Here is an 18,422-nt window from a genome sequence, read left to right on the forward strand (position 1 = left end):
ACCCAACCCCCCCCGGGGGGGGGGGTTGAACACATAGTAGTCCCTTTGAAGCCACAGCTGCTCCCTCGAAGCGTAGCTGTGGAGGGGAAAGGCTGGTGGAGGGAAAAGGCTGGGGGAGGGTGTGGCTGCTCACTAGCCTCTTAGTTCTGAGTTACAACTCATAGCTTGGAATGGAAAGGTTAGTGATCCTTCCCCCACCGCCTTTCGCTTCCAAGCTCCTGTAACTATGTCCCTTTTCTTGGTGTTGCAAACTTGACTCGGCTCTCAGCTCTAAGAGCAATCTCACTCTTAGAATAGAACAGCTTTATTATCATTGTGCTATTGCACAACAAAATTAAATGCCTTCCCCAGCACATACCATAAAACAGCACACTCATCCCTCCACATCACCACACAGCCTCTAATGCCACATCAATGTGAAACCATGGAGTTAAACATAGCCACAGCTCTAGGATAAAAGTCGTATCTCCGTTTCTCTGTCCTTGTTTTTGTCACTCTGTACCATCTGCCAAATGGCAAAAATTCAAAAAAAGAATATGTTGAATGAGATGGATCCCCAAATTGCTCTCAGCTTTTAAAAGGTATATGACACCTGAAAAGATATCTAAGATATATAAAAAAGCTCCAATATTTCCTGGAAATGTAAACAAGTGGGATCCTTCTATCATGGGTGGTGGACATGTAAACATGCCAAGAAATATTGGATTCAAATACACACAGTGATCCAGAAAACTTTAGGGGGAAGACTCCAGCTAAAACCAGAGATATTTCTACTTAGTCTGAATGACAAAAATAATCTGGATAGACTATAGTAATATACGACCACAACAGCCAGACTACTCTATGCACAGAAATGGAAGAGTACAATACCAACAACAAAAGAATGGATAATAAACATAATGGACTTGGCTGAAATGGACAAATTAACATGTCAACTAAAAGAAAGGCATTGAAAACTTTTTTAAAGGACTGGAAATCTTTCATTCACTTTTTTCATGAAGAAGAGAAAGGCTTGCCAATTCTGAGTTTTGAAGAATAAATTAAAGTTTTTTGTTGATGTTGTTATAAGAGAAAAGAGTTAGTAAAGAGAGGTCTAGAAGGCAAAGCGTATGATATTAGCTTTCTTTGTGAGTAGATTGGGATAGACTAGAGGTCACCTATTTTCCCCTTTCCCCCTCCTAATTTTCTTTTTCCCTTTTTTAAAAGAGAAGGATGTATAAAAAGAGAGGGTGCAGATAAAAGCAATGTTACATGGAAATGAAGTGTGTGTATATATATGAGCACCAATGGAAACTAAGTATAAGCAAGATATTGTAAAGTTGTGACAATGAAAAAGATTGTTATATAAAAAAGAATAAGATTTATTTAATTCGGTGACACATCCACTCATCAACTATTTCCGCATTCTGTGTGGGCAAATAAACAGCTATAAATCAGCTGCAGCTGGAATACTGAAAACTACCATGTATGCATTTTGTTTTATCCTAATTATGTATATGTGGCATTGAATTGAGCCTTTTTTGTGAGCCACCCTGAGTCCCCTTCGGAGTGAGAAGGACGAGATATAAATGCAGTAAATAAACACCGGTAAATAAATTATATCTGTTAACTACAAGTCTTCCTCACCATTAGTTAAGTTGTCTCAGGTGATGAGAACAGCAGTCCAACATCTGGAGAGATGCAATTCGCCAACCCTGATTTAAAGAGTGGGAAAATACATCATTTAACATCTTTCATATATCCTAATGGAAATTGGATGTGTATGTTAAACTATAACCAATTTATAATCACAGTTTACAATTGCCCAATCACTTCCTATGATTAGGCAACTGGAAACATTTCATAGGCTATATCTATTGCTACTTGTATTTCCCCCACTCCTGCCATACTTCCATTTTTTTAAGCTTTCACTCTTGAAATACAATTACAAGTACACAACAACTGATATTAATATATTTTTGGAAGAGAAGAATTAGATGAGTGACAATAATATTAAGACACAACAGAACAGCATAATACTTATGTTCTCTAGCCAGTGTGTGGCAAATATATGTTATAAGACAAAACAAATACATATACATTTTGGAATTCATATTTGGAAACAATATTATTCACCTATTAATAACTGGTATTATAGAATGATATTATATGCACTTCTATCCACCTCCAGGAAAATTTATTAGTAAAACAAAATTACTCAAAGGTGGCCCATGCTAGGATGATAAATTTCAAGGTTAATATTAGGGTTCATTTACTGTATAAAATTATGTGTTATTTTAATATGTCTTAATAATAATTACCAAATATGCTTTGCAAGAAAGAAAAAATACAAGTATTCAGTGTATTTCCACAACAAATCTCAGTAACTATTTATTCTAGAATAAGGCAAGATTACAAAGTTATTTTATCTACTCTTTCAACAGCTGTTTCTTACTAATTAGAGAAGCAAGCACACTAAGATTCGGAGAACACCTAGGTGTCTCCCTCTAGTGGCAGTCATTGAAGAAGTGCAATCAAGCCAATAATTTAACTGATGAAAAAGCATGCTGGAATTTATATTAAAGGCATATAAAGTAAGATACAAAAGAAAATCCATCTTTCTTCGTTTTTTCCATCAATTTTCTCCTTAGTGTGCTCCATACCTAAAGCATATGAGAACATACAGAAAGTGCCTTATATCAACCAGGCACGTCTCTTTGTTACTACAATATACAGTAGTGTATAGGTACCTTGAAGATTATTCATTTGAAAGGTAAGCTATACATCTTCTAAATAAAAATTGTCCATGACTAGCAATACTTCTTCAGAGTCTCTGGCAAGACTTTGTCCTGCCAGATATATTATTTGTTCCTTATAACAGGAGATGCTAATGCTTTCCAAATATGGGCCTGAAGAAGTTGTTGGTTTCCAACCAGGGAGTTGGGGAGTCAAAGTCCACCAACATGTGGCAACCTATATTTGGAAACCACTATTCTAGGGACCAAACAAACTCTGCATACAATATGAGTTCTATAGCGGAGCCCCCTACTGATTCAAACAAATGTCTTGACTCTTACTTTACAGAGGAAGACATTAATTGTATTTAGAGAAGAAAACAATGAGCGCTAAATCATCACATATACTTTAAAAACAAATTATGTAAGTATAGCAGTATTAGCGCTGTAAGTAAGACATCTTAAATATCAATGGTTAGAAAGAAAATTAGCACATCTAATAACATCAAATAATTGGGGGGGGGGGGGGGACACAGACTTTGTGTTTAAGGATACATATTTCCGAATGAAATTCTTCCCTAAAACCGGACAGTCTACAGTTATGGCTGTTGTTGACATAATGGAAAGAGCTGAATATGTTCAAAAGACAAGTGCCTAAGGTTCTGGTTTTTTTAAACCCAATTCTTGCACACTTTGCTTCAATATCTGTGATTAAGCCAACAATTAGGGCAAACAACTGTTTAAGGGAAGGGCACTACTAGGGAGTTTATTTTATTTATTTATTTACTTCACTTTTATATTGCTTTTCTCGGGGGGGGGGGGGTCAAAGCAGTTTCCAACATATTTATAGCAAAATTTAATGCCTCGCATACATACAAAACCTAACATAAAACAACAGTAGCATATAACTGTCAATTAGATCATGTAAAAGCCTTTGGACATTGAAACGTGGAGTTAAAAACATATTAATATAAACATTAAAATTACATAATTCAAAAATCATAGTCCAGGCCATTCCAAATATCAAATATCCATTGCACATAATCCCTGATCATTCCTTGTATTGCTTACTGCCCAAAGGCTTGGTCCCATAGCCAAGTTTTTACTTTTTTTCTGAAGGTCAAGTGGGAGGGCACTGATCTAATTTCATTGGGGAAGGAGGTCCATAGTTGAGAAGCCACCACCAAGAAAGCCCTCTCGTCCCCACTAGTAACACCTGAGAGGGAGGTGGGACCGAGAGCAGGACCTCCCAGGACGATCTTAACCTCCAAGTTACTTTACTGAAAGTTTCACAAGAGAAAGTAACAGTAGTACAATATCCAACAAATGACATTTATAAGTTAGTTACTGACTAGCCATTTCTACCTGCATATTTTGTGACATATCTGTTAAATAGCTGGATTCCCAGTATTTTAGTGTGAGTCACAAACCTACATGGAAGTATACATATCTGAAACCCAAAAATAGGCAATATAATTATTTATTTTGATAAGGAATGTAGTGTTACAGTTTACCTGTTAACAAAACTTTAAAAGAAAAAGTCCAATTAGACTGGCTTGTTCTTCCAAGTTCAACTCGTCACATGGCTTTCACAATTTTAACAATCAGCAATTAATTTAACAGCTTGGTCAGAGTAATTGTAATAGTAGTAGTAGTAGTAGTAGTAGTAGTAATTCGTTTCTAACCCGCCTCTCCTCTATTTCTACTTTAGGTAAATAGGTGGTGGTAGTTTTCTCGGAATTAGGCTTTTCTTTTTGTTTGCTGGATTATTCTCTTTTGAAAGTATTTTCTAACAGAGAGAAGAGGAGACAATGGATTTTGGCAAAGTTTCTCCGCAGACTGAAGCCCAACTAAGTGTTATAGTTGTTCTTTGTACTACTGGCAAGTCAGCCAACACTTATTATTATATTATTAGTTGGAATTCAGAAGGCAGAGAGCAGCACAGCAGATAACTAGTTTGCAAAGGAATGAAATTATAGGTAGGTAGGTAGGTAGGCAGATGTAGTTGTTTTCAGAGAATGAGGGTTTTCTTTTTATTTGCTGGGATTATTATTATTATTATAGTTTAGAAATATTTTTTGAAGGAGAGGAAGGGAAGGAGAAAAAGAAACTAAAAGGTTGACTCTCCAAGGCTCCAAACGCATGCACACGCTCCACCCACCTGTCCTATACATTCCAAACTCCTAGTCAGTCCTACTAGATTAAAAAAACCAAGACAATAAAGAAAAATCAAATAGATTCGTGAGACAGGCCAATCCATAAGCCAAGCCAAAAAATACACTGAAGCCAGGATGCAATTGTGATGCTGAATAGGAGGAGGAGCCGTGATCAGCTCCAACGTGGTCCTGTTATGGACAGGAAAATGTGTTACGGCCATGTGGCCAAGACAAACAATTCAGATCGGCTAAAGGAAACTGACCACTCTGAATACATGCACAAGCCTAATGAATGGTAGTTTCTAATTACCAAAAATCGCTGTTGAACATTTTACTAAGATATAGACCGTTTACGCAGAATCACGGAGTTGGAAGAAACCACACTTCTTTGATAGAAGACAAATATAATGGAAAGAACCCTTCAAATTCTATCTATCACTTACAATTGAGAGTGTCAATTCAGAATACTGCTGAGCAGGTCACAACTCAAAGGACTCCAACACTATTCTTCTGAATCCTTCTATACATGAACAACATATTACAGCACTATACTGAGCAAGGAAAAATGTATTGGTGCCTCCTCCCCCCTTTTAACAGGTTCATGTGAGAAATAGAATAAGCAGTTCTTGAACTAAACTAGCAAAAATATTAAGATATCATAGAAGTGCGAGAATTCCCAAATTTCAATTTAATAATGGCATCCTACGAAAAGAGGAAGTCATAAATAATAATTTTTGTCATGTGTTTCTCACAGTCTTTGCTAGCTTTATTTTCATTTATTTAGCTTTGATTACAATTCTGGAGACCACAGTTCAAGTCCCCACTCAGTCATGAAACTACTAGGTGACCTTGAACAAGTCACACTCTCTCAGTCTTAGAGAAAAGAAAAGGCCCTCTTAATAAGAAAACTCATGATAAGGTCAACTTCTGAGTCACTGTAGCTTAGAAAAAATCTGAAAGCACACAATGATCTACTCCCATTAAAACGATGTAAATACCCTAAAGAAATCATATCCCATTTGATAATGGAAGCTATGTGGAGCCAGCCCTAGTAAGTACTTGGATGGGAGACAACCAATAAATATCAGGAGCCATAGGCTATATTTCAGATGAAGGAACTGGCAAAACTACCTCTGACAATTCCTTGCCTAAGAAAACAGTATGAAATTCATGCGATTGCCATACATTGTCAAGTGACTTGAAGGCAAAGACTCACACATGCAAACACAAATGGACACACTATTGTGTTATTTTCATTGAATAGGTTTGCCTTGTCCCCCTCCCCCTTTCTACAGGGAAACTTGCAAGATTGCAGAAGTTCACAAATCTTTAAGGGGAAAACTGAGAAGGAAATCTGCAAAACAATAATATTAAGAATTAGCATGCTGAGAGAGCACTGAATACTAAGACGTTGGGGGAGGGGAGAGACAGAGAAATGGAAGTGAGAAATGGAACATTAGAAAAGGGCATGCAACCTTTTACTGCAGGCCACCTGTTCTGCTCTATTGTGCAGGAAGCTGTAATTTTCAAAGCAGCTGAAATTGTGAATCAGCTGCTTCCATTAACAACCATAGTGTTCATTTTTAAGTTTTTTCCCCCAGTTATTAGAATGACTCTGTTTCATGACTTTTGCATTTAAGAAGATATTTATTTATTTAAAACATTTATATTCCGCCCTTCACCACCCTGCAGGGGACTCAGTGCGGAACACAACATATGTATGGCAAACATTCAATGCCGGGACATAAAACCATAAATATATACAAACATTAATATCACTTATATCCACTTTAAATTTAGTTGCTTAAAAACCATCTCAGGACACCATTCTATTATTGCCTCGTTGCACTGTCCCAAAGGCTTGGTCCCACAGCCAGGTCTTCACCATCCTTCTGAAGGATGGGAGGGAGGGGCTGATCTAATATTGCCAGGAAGGGAGTTCCATATCTGAGGGGGCAATCACTGAGAAGGCTCTGTCTCTCGTCCCTGTCAAACGCGACTGTGACAGTGGCAGTACTGAGAGCAGGGCCTCCCCAGAAGATCTTAGTCTTTGTGATGGTTCGTAAAGGGAGATGCGTTCGGACAGGTAAACTGGGCCGGGATCATTTAGGGCTTTATAGGCCAAAGCCAGCACTTTGAATTCTGCCTGGTAACAAACAGGCAGCCAATGGAGCATTATATGTTCAAGCCAACGTCAACACACAATCATGCGATCCTAATGGTTTTCTTTGCAAGATTTCTTGAGAAGAGGTTTCCCATTGTTTTCTAGTCTGCAACGCACTCTATGTGGGGTTGCCTTTGAAGACTGTTCGGAAACTTCAATTAGTCCAGCGGGCGGCAGCCATATTACTCACCGGAGCGTCATACAGGGAGCATACCACCCCTCTGTTATGTCAGCTCCACTGGCTGCCGATCCAGTTCTGAGCACAATTCAAAGTGCTGGTTTTGACCTACAAAACCTTATACGGCTCTGGCCCAGTGTATCTGTCCGAACGCATCTCCCTCTACTTCCTGCCTCGGAGTTTAAGATCTTCTGGGAGGGCCCTGCTCTTGGCCCCACCTCTATCACAAGTGAGGTTGGTGGGGACGAGGAGCAGGGCCTTCTCGGTGGTGGCCCCACACCTGTGGAATTCACTCCCCGGGGAGATTAGGTCGTCGACATCCCTCCTCTCCTTTAGAAGGAAACTAAAAACATGGATGTGGAACCAGGCTTTTGGGTAATCTGGCAGACAGACAAAGGACAATGACAACTAGAATTGATAGGATCTGACAATGTGGAATGAATTTACGGATTCTGAGCTGGCAAACGTTGAGCACTAGACTGGTTTTATTAATAGTGATGTATAATTGATTGTTTTAATTGTTTATAACTGTTGTCTATATATGTTATTTTGTTGTTGTGTTGGCATCGAATTGTGTCTTTTGTAAGCCGCCCTGAGTCCCCCCTCGGGGGTTGAGAAGGGCGGGGTAGAAGTATACGAAATAAAATAAATACTCCAGCTGAGAGTGTGTGACTTGCCCAAAATTCACCCAGAGGGATTTCATGGCTGAGTAGAGATTCAAACCTTGGTCTCCCAGAGTGATCAAACCACTATACCACACTAGTACTAACTCCTACTGCTATAACTGAAATCAACAAATTAGGAGGTACAGTACAAGACAACAAAACTAATAAAAAGATAAAACCTTAAAAACTTTTTACTTATGAATTCTACAGTCCTCCACAGTCATACCAGTAAATGCTTTCATTTAAATAAATGCATCCATGGGCAACAAATATAATACTGTGTAAAGTCCCACAAAGTCACTGATCTGTTTATATACATAATTATTATTGCAGATATGAAAAATAATTATTTCAATTAGCTAGTGTCTCAACAGCAGTAAAGCGTTTGAACAAACTCAATATGTTTACATTAAGCTTAGAAAATGTGTATAAGAGAAAGGACAAGGCTAAAGCAAAAAAATATGTACACAACTAGTTCTGCACACGTCTTCCTGCACATGACATTTCATGTTCCATTTGCTTTCTATCAATACAAACATTTATTTGTTAAACTCTTTATTCTCTGAAATCACAGTACGATAGTCCCCAACCCAGTAACAATTTATAATTTCTTTCCCAGAGAATTCTACACTAGATGCTAATCTGACATCTTCTGATAAATGAGATAAAAAGTTTGTGAACTCAGAATTTGAAAGATGTGAACTTTTCAATCTTCTATAGATGACAATAACGGTTTTCATATAGTGTCTTCAGTGTTCATTGAGATTTTCATGGGCGGGCTACAATTCTGTCATTTTCCTGCCCTCAGGATTACAATCCAAAAGAGGATGGCAGTGAGGGAGTGTGTTATGTCCAGCAGATGTAGGCTATTGTCTTTCTAACCTCTGAGGCCTCACCGGTAGCAGTTAGGATGGAATGAGGGCCTTTCCTCAGTGGCTGAACCTAGGCATGACTGCAAATATATCCATCTTTACTCAAGTCTAATGTGCCATCAAATCTAATGTGTACCTCAAATTTCAAAACCCTGAAACAAAAAATTTTTTGCTGCTGAATGTAATGTGCAGTGGCAAAAAGTGAATTCCTTGTAATATGGCCAAAAAAGGGTACACGTTACTGTTGCTGCCTGCTTAGGATTCCTTCTTTAAAGATGAAGGGATAAGGACACCAAAACTTCCAGAAATTGAAAGGAAAACCTTGAGATGCATCTATGCTGGAGAATGAAGCCATTTGAATTGCCTTGGCTCAATGCTATGGAATCATGGGAGCTGTAGTTTTGCAAGACCTTGAGTCTTCTCTGCCAAAGAATGCTGATGCCTCAATCAAACTACAAATTCCAATATTACATGGCATTGAGCCATAGCAATTCAATTAGAGATGACATCCCCCAAATAGGAGTTCCAGGCACTTCTGAAGCAACTTTCCCCTTTGCTCAGAACTAGGATTACCATATTATGTGAATGAAATGCACACCCTAATTTTGGCAAGATAATTTAGCCAAAAAAGGTGAACATTAGATTTGAGTAAATAGATATATATTCAAGACTCATTAATGTCAGTGGCTCTCTATGTTGTTTTAACTATCTGTACAGGGAAGGCAATGACAAAGCTTCTCTGAAGAAATCTTGCTAAGAAAAACTAAGGACTGGGTCATCATAAGTCAAGATCAGAGAAATCTGAATCAATTGCAAGTTAAGAACCTTGACACATTAGAAAATTTATTCTTTTTCCAATGTGAAAAAATTAAATTCAATTTACCACTTCACCTTCAAGCACCATGAAGCCAGGAAAAGTGATTGAAACAATTTAAGTTACTTCATAAAGTTGCTTTAAGATGAAGATGCTGCATTAAGATTTTTGAACGTAACATGAGATTAAACATTTGTTTAAAAATATCTTCTGTACTGCATCATACAGTGGAGTGTTGATCCACAACTCTGGAGACGAGACCATAACTCTGGAGACAAGAATTCAAATCCCTGCTCGGCCACAGAAACCCACTAGGAGACCTCTGGCGCACCATTCTATCTCTGCCTCAGAGAAAGGTAATGCCATTCTAAACAAATCTTGCCAAAGAAGTCTCATGATAGCTTTACCTAAGTCAGGAACAACTTGAAGGCACGCAACAATACTGAATCATAAGAGGTCTATTTAGCATAATAGCAGCATTCCTAGAATACAATTACAACCAATACTTCTCAGTATCCAACAGCTATATGTAGAGGACATTATGGTAGCCAAGGCTGCATGATGCTTGCATATTTGAGAGTATCTTTCCGTCAAAATGGCAGAGAAGGGCCTGTTTTAAATTTACTCATTTCCACATGCACATTCCACGTGTAAATGAAATAAATGGATAAAATGAGTTATTTTAAGACCTTCCTCTGACATATACAACTAAATCTCCTTTAACAAATACAATGAAAATCCATACTGTCAGACATATTGTGCGGCCTGAAGTTTTAATATCACAATGAAGAGAATAACAAGTTTATGTCAACTAGCAGCATAAGATTCAATAAGTCACCAGAAAGTCTATTTCATTATGTTTCATCTTCAGCCTTAAAGAATATCCTCAAGAAAAGCGCTCACAACACAGTATTTCATATGCCTCCTGATTATAAAGCAAACATTTACCACTAGGTCAACCTCAACTAAAAAAGAGATTAGCTTTCCTACAATAAACATTGACTGCTCATCTTTTAATATGGTTTTTGGGAATTAGCCGAGGAACCAAAACATAGGGATTGTATCAATTTCCCAGTAAAGGAACCCTTACTTCCAAATGTTATTTGTTAAATTACGGAAGTCTTGAGAGTCTTAAATGATTTCCTAAGCATTTCTACTTCTATTTATAGATCCATTCAAATAGGCAAATATTACGAAAAGACTGGTCATTAAGTAAGACATCAGAGAAGCAAAGCTCTAACACTGAAGGTTCAAATGCAATTTAACTCTGGACAGTGCAGATTTTCTGGCAGCACTTCTTTCTCTATAACAAACATCTACAAAATTCTCACTATTACTAATTCCTCAGATAGCAGTCAAACCGTCTTAAGGATCTGATCAGCTCAAAGACCATTTTACTTCCCTTCTTCTTTCTTCCTTATGACCAGGATTATTGAGCAATGGAAACCAGAATCTGCTTCTTACAATTCCACTGCTGCATATTTGTTACAGTGGTCCAGGACAATAGTGCTCAAGAACATTTAACGCATGCTACTAACACAAAAATAATAGATTTGATCATTTGTGGATTTGATTAAAAATTTCTCTATGGGAATCTTTATGGTCAATTTCTCTGGTCATGCTGGAGGACCTAGAGATTTCTAGGGAGAATAGTCCTTTAGGAATTTCAGAATCCTCCAGTGTGATTCTAAGGACAGCTTCCAGTGGAAGTCAACTAGTCATGCTGAAAACCTAGAAATTTCTACAGAAGTTATTCTCTCGTGTAATAAATTGTGTGTGTGTGGGAGGGGGGGGTTGTTTTGGTGTTTTTTTTTTTACTTTTACGGGTGTTATGTACACATCCTGAGGCTTCTGAAAGAGAAATTCACACTGAATTCCAGTAGTCAGCAAATCTTCCCCTAGTTGTTTAGCAAGTCCAAAATTCTGGAGGGCACTAGCAGAGAACCTAACGCAGTTCATAAAACATCTCAATCCCCTGAAAAGTGGACATCAAGGATCGAAGATATCACAGGGTTACTGCATTAATCTTCAGTGTAAGCAAAGTGATACTCAAAATAGCATAACAAAGATTTTCAACATATATATGGAGTGAGAAATATCAAATATCCAAGCTGTGTTCAGAAAAAGAGGCAGTAGGGATAATGGAGCATACCAAAGAATTTCAATAGAAAAACAATATGTGTTTTATAGACTACAAGAAAACCTATAAATAATAAAAGTTATGGATCAATCTTAAAGAAGTGGGGGTGCCACAATATCTGACTGTCATCATGCTTAACCTATACTTATGACAAGATACTGCTGTTAGGACAGAACATGAAGAAATGAAATGTTTTAATTGGTGAGGGGGTAAGGCAAAACAGCATTTTATCACCCTATCTATATGCCAAAAATATCATACATAAAGCAGGACTGAGAGGAAAGAGGTGTGAAAATTCTCCAACAATCTAAAATATGCTGACAACTCCATTCTACTAGCAAAGACAATTACTGTGGAAAGTCAAGGCCAAAAGTGCAAAGATGGATTTACAGTTGAATATTAAGAAAATAAAAATAATAATCACAGATGATTTACATAATTTTAAAACACAGAAATAGTTCAAAATTTTCCATATCTTGGATCAGTTATTAAACAAGATTGGAAACTGCTGTCAAGAAATCAGAAGAAAACCAACACGTGAAAAAGCAGCTAAGAAGGAACTAGACAAGATCCTGAAGTATAAAGATATTCAACTGAATACAGAAATTAGGATGGTTCATGTCATTGTATTTCTATGAATAATTGTGAAAACAGGACAGTGAGGAAACCTAACAGGAAGAAAATCCATTCATCTGAAAGATAGTGCTGGAGAAGGGTTCTCAGGATACTAGAGACTGCTAAGAAGACAATTAAGTAGGTTCTAAGACAAATTAGATCTTAACTCTTATATGGAAGCCAAGACAACTAAACAGAAGCTATAGAACGTTGGTCATATCATGAGAAGACATGGCTCATTAAAAAAGATGACACTTGGTAAGGTGGAGGACACTAGAAAAAGAGGAAGACAGCATTTCTCAGAAGATGAATAGATAGACCAGAGCTCACTTTGAGAGAAAGGCGGATTATGAATTCAATAAATAAACAAATCAAAATACGGTAAGTCGGAGCTGACTAGAAGGCATCTAGCAATAACAAAACAGTGGGCAAGGCACGTGCTTCTAATGATATTCCTGTCGTGTTAGCAAAATATTTTCAGTATCTGTAGCAGTGCCTGAACTGAAACTACAGCTGTTAATACAAGATATATAATACAAGGTAAGTTTTATCAAAAAACAAAAAATGCAGACAAAAGAGTTCTGAAGATATTGCAACACAATTAAGCAAGAAAAGAAGCATCCACATATAAAATATTCTAAGTACATCAGCTAAGCCGAACATTGGCACTGTTATTAAATTAGTATTATTGAAATAGGCAAGTTCTGCTGCATGAAACTGTAAAAAGGCCTAAACCACCAAGATATTCAATCATCCATAGTCATGTATGTAACAAGACCTTTTTATCAACCAACTCCAAACAATAAGAAAAAATAGTGTTCTACACCAGATCCCTCCCCAGTATGTCTGCCCAATAATTTAGGCTAGATGTCAAAATAAATTCATGCCCTCTTGCAACAGAAAACGCTGAGGAAAAAATCCATCATACCAAAGATTTTGAAAGGTGAAAAATCTAGTTCTCGGAAGCATATATTGCTCAAGTAAAGTCTTTTTTTCAGTTCATATAAATGAATATATTTTAGACAAAATTTAAGTATTTCAAAAGAAATCCCCTGAGCAAGGATAAAAATATTGCTACAGACATTACACATCAAAATATAGAAAGTGCAGAAAGATTGACATCCATAGCAAGCTGTTAGAAGGCAATGTATACATAAAGTAACATCTGACTGGGCAAATACTGTGTATTGTAGCTTGGTTGTAAAATCACAGAAGTTAAATTTACAAAACTAAAAACCAGACAGAAGAACAGAAGAGTAATGACTGGTAACATACAAAAGACAATAACATGACTGAACAGATTATATAGGCTTAAAACTGCACTTATCAAAATACCATTGCAAGGCCTGTAAAAGAAACAGCTTCAAACAAAATATGAGAATGTACTCCAATAGCTATGGATCACAAGGCAAAATTGATAAAGAAAACAAGTAGATATCACTGAACAACAAAAAGACCCAGGGAACATCAGCTCACAACGAGATACAAGGTAGCAACCAGTTATCATTTACACATATTTGTGACTAAGCAGTCCTTTCCAAAAAAGCAATAGGATTTAACTTTAAATTTTTTTTGTAAGAAAGCAATATCAATCTTTTATTACTTTGCTGTAAAGTTTCTTTTTACGTATTATTTGTTAATGGCAAGAGTAACTTTAATACAAGGAACATCTCCTGAGGAGTACAATAAGACTACTATGAACAAAGTTAAAGGTTGTAAATTATTTATAAATCAGTTCTACTCTTTGCAATTTACATTAAGTTAAAAGTAAAGCTATTTCTAAAAAAATATGCAATGTTCTGTCTTAAGTCTCATGACAAGACAACCAAATACTCAAGAAGTAGACAGGGTGAAGGGGTGGGGGGTGGGGTATAGACCACTCATCTATTCTGTTCAACTCATGCTGTTATCATGCTGCATTCCAGACCTAGTATCAGTAGAAATAATTGGTACCCACACTGAAACCGGGCAAGCCCAATTCCACTGACATCTACTGAACATAGAATACAAATGTAGGCATACACATAACTGTTAGAAGACGCATATCTGAACATCTATTACACTTCTACTCTCAGAGATCCCTTCTTTTAACTAATAAACTTTTAAAAATACACTGGGAATCCACAAGCACACATTTCCTGTCAAAACAGGAAATTGTAAGATATTGAAAATTTGATGTAGTACGTATGAATTAATAATCTAAATTTGATCCCCATTCCAAAAATACAAAAAGATATCACCCTTCCCTAGAAAGCTGTACATTCGAGTATGACAAAATATCAAGCAATGTTAATAAGATATCTCAAAAACCAATGCAAGACAGAAGAAATCTATAAGAAACTATGTTATTTGTGCCCACTTCAAAACAGTATTTTTTTCAACGCTAGATTTTGAAGCATCACAACCAAGAATATTTTTGTATTACCATGTAACTATTTTTCAATTGCTTCAAATGTTTGGATTGGTTACTCGTCCAAGGAATTCTGGAATGTGCTCCATTTTTAAAAATGCAAATGCTACCTTGTCATCCTTACACAAAAGCCTCATGTAACATTTCAATTACAGAATATGATCTTGACAAGATAGCTACTTCTTTCCCCTAGGATAGGTGTTTATAGTGCTGGCCTTTCAACTTTGCCAGAATTTTTAAAACAAATATGTGTATTACTGTCTTGTTTTCTGAGATCTGTATACTGCCTTCCCATTTCACAAAGAAGTGGTGAAGAGAATAAATAAATATTGTGCTGGACATATGTTATGATTATTGTAAAGGTGATGTTCTACAGAACAAAGCACTCTGTTGTTTTTCCTTGATTGAGTCTTTGAAGATCCATATTGCTGTAAAGTTAAGAGGAAATATTTATTAGGATACATTTAGTAATATACTGAAAAGGCTGGAAGCTACCTAATAACAGGTAGACAGATATAACATTTCTGTGATTATTGGTATGGAGGATGGGAAAAGCTCTATGCTTCAGATGTCACTGCATTGTAAGAACCATAATACCTATTCAGCAGAACCACTAGTGAAGGATAATGTGAACTGCAATCTAAAGACATATGGGGCAAAGCACATCCCCCCTCACTGACCTATAATTATGTGAAATGCAGGGAGGGAAATAAAGTAAATTCAAAGGCTGAAAAAAACTATCCTGTTTTAAGAATTATCTACCAGTTCATTATACATACCAGTTGTGTCAGGGATTTCAACAACAAAGCAAGTGTTCATACACCTTTACTTAAAGGAGCACAACATTTTGAACCTATAGTGTCCATTTCTATGTTTAGGATTACATTATACATTAGGAGGTTCCAATCACCAAGTACATTAGGAAATTGAATGGCACCTTATATTCATATACAAGTTATATTGGCTGCCGATTTGCTACCGGGCCCAATTTAAGGTGCTGGTGTTATCCTACAAAGCCCTAAACGGTTCCGGCCCAAAATACCTTTCGGACCGCATCTCGGCCTATGAGCCCACGAGGACCTTGAGATCGTCTGGGGAGGCCCTCCTCTCGATCCCGCCTGCCTCACAGGCACGCCTGGCGGGGACGAGGGAGAGGGCCTTCTCGGTGGTGGCCCCCCGGCTGTGGAACACCCTCCCTGTGGACATCAGACAGGCGCCCTCCCTTATGTCCTTCCGGAAGAGCCTGAAAACATGGCTATTCAAGAAGGCATTTAACTAAATGCTACAGTAACTGGAAATGACAACTGGAACGGAATGTAGACTACGAGATTGGTTATGATTCTATGATAAGACGAAGCGGATTAATTTAGTGTAATTAGATGATAGTGTATTAGGGATATGTTGTTTTTGTAGTTGTAGTTTATTGTGAAATGTGTTTTTATATGTTGTACACCGCCGCGAGTCGCCCTAGGGCTGAGAGCGGCGGTTAACAAATGCACCAAATAAATAAATAAATAAATATTCATATACAGTACTAATTACTCTTTCAAAGCCATTCACAAATCTTCACTTGAATGCCTTCTGCAGCTTCAGATGTGGCCAGGAATATTCCACTAGGTAATTAAGAACACAAATCTAATTTTTAAAGTTAATTCCCTGTCCTCTTTAAGGAAGGGGGGGGGGGGGAGGAAAGATATCAGGAAAAGCCTCAAGCATCTACTTCACCAACAGTTTAAGAAATTATTAAAGAAATTATTATCTATACCAGACTTACAAGTTGAGAATTTACCTCTGAATTAAACCTTACAGAATCACATAGATTAATTTTTACTAATGAAATCAATCTTTCCAAAAATCCTTTTTAGATAAAGAACTGAGTGTGGTGCACTTGAATTAAAACGAGAAAGAACTGTTTAACAGGCATTTTATTTTTAAGTTGACACCACCTATACTAGATAGACTAAAATGACACACAGCCTTCTCTGTCTCTGTATTAGTTTGCCAACTATACAGAACCACACCCCCACATTTATGTCTACGTCAGTGCAGAGGTCCATCCAAACAGAACTTATATTTGAATCACAGCTCAGAATACGCTGTACAAAAGTGGGATACAGGCAAAACAGCTAAAGCGAAGATGGTAATTAAAATCAATTTAAAATTACTTTACAAGCCTAATATTCACAAAATACTTTTGCTATTCATGCAAGCCAATCTCAGTAAAATATAATTGGGATTTTATTCATAAATCCCATACAGTTCAAGGGGGCTATAGGAGTGTATAAAAACTGTAGTGTTACATTTCCCTTTGTACTGACAGGTAATAAACATTATACTCTGCATATGTGCCTTCAAGTCAACTGTCAACTTAGGGCAACTCCAAGAATTTAATAGGATTTTCTAAGGCAATGAATACTCAGAGGTAGTTTTGCAGGTTCCTCCTTCTGAAATATAGTCTATTGCACAGGCATAGCCAAACTAGGGCCCTCCAGGTGTTTTTCACTTCAACTCCCACAATTCCTACCAGCTGTCAGGGAGTTAGAGTCCAAAACACCTGGAGGGCCGAAGTTCATCCATGCCTGCCATACTACCTGGCATTTGTTATTGGTCTCCCACCAAAGTACTAACCAAGGCTGGCCCTGTTTGGCTTCCAAGACCACAGATGGGTGGTCTTGGAAGGTTCTAACATTATATATTATGAAGCAGGTTTGCCAATACGTCAGCATTATTTGTTTTCCATTTTAATATTATTTACAGTAAGATAGAAAACACTTCCACAATGTTGATATATTGGCACACCTGCTTCATCATAACCAACTGGAGTTCAGTGGTAGCTTGATGATGATAAAAAGTATTCTGAAGATAAAAATACACTCAGACCCTGAGTGTTAATAAGGCAGTGAGTATACTGACAATTGAGTGTGTGTGTGTGTGTGTATTTCAACATAACCAACTGGATTTCAGTGGTAGCTTGATGAAAATAAAAAGCAGTCTGAAAATAAATATTTTACAAAGGAAACCTTGAATGTTAACAAGGCAGTGAGTGTACTGACAATTATATATGCGTGTGTGAATGTGTGTGTGTATACGCATTTCATCAAAACTATCAGGAGTTCAGTGGCAGTTTTATAAAGTATCTTTGAAGTTCTAGACATTCACAAAAGCTATGCTCAGCATATTTCCAAATTTCAGACATTCACTGTAACATGACATGTTACAGGAACCGAGTAAAGATACCACTGAAATGTGAAAATAAACAGCCTAGACTTTCAATTTGCAACTATTCTTTTCATTATTCAAATTTAGATTGTTTATGAACTAATTTCAGGTTCCTATTTGGTTGCATGACGAAATGTATTTGACTCACAATACAAGACCTCTCAGGGCCCTTCCACACAGTCCTATATCCCACAATATCAAAGCAGAAAATCCCACAATATCTGCTTTGAGCTGGTTTATCTGAGTCCACACTCAGATAATGTGGGGTTTTCTGCCTTAATATTCTGGGATATAGGGCTGTGTGGAAGGGCTCTCAGTCTGTGGAGAACATGCATTTATGTTTCCATTTAGACTATTCTAATGATATTTAAGTATTTCCTCAAGCGCCCCTGAAATTATATATCTATAATTTCCGCGACGACAGAGAACGCTATTTAAGAAGCAGAGAACTCAAAGCTTGCAATCAATGGAGAGT

The 18,422-nt window shown here is 37.1% G+C and overlaps 1 protein-coding gene across 2 annotated transcripts in view; it reads right to left on the reverse strand.

Annotated features, from left to right (window-relative positions):
* USP9X (ubiquitin specific peptidase 9 X-linked) overlaps positions 1-18,422 on the reverse strand; it is a 90,195-nt gene that overhangs the window by 71,179 nt on the left and 594 nt on the right. The window contains exon 2 of one of the 2 annotated variants that reach the window (XM_060770193.2): positions 1,627-1,694. The exons of the other annotated variant lie outside the window; for it this stretch is intronic. The gene's annotated coding sequence lies outside the window, so the exon portion shown is untranslated. The remainder of the gene's footprint in view (positions 1-1,626; positions 1,695-18,422) is intronic. 2 annotated transcript variants of the gene reach the window in all.

The sequence above is a fragment of the Anolis sagrei genome, chromosome 3, assembly GCF_037176765.1.
Source record: "Anolis sagrei isolate rAnoSag1 chromosome 3, rAnoSag1.mat, whole genome shotgun sequence".
NCBI lineage: Eukaryota > Metazoa > Chordata > Lepidosauria > Squamata > Dactyloidae > Anolis > Anolis sagrei.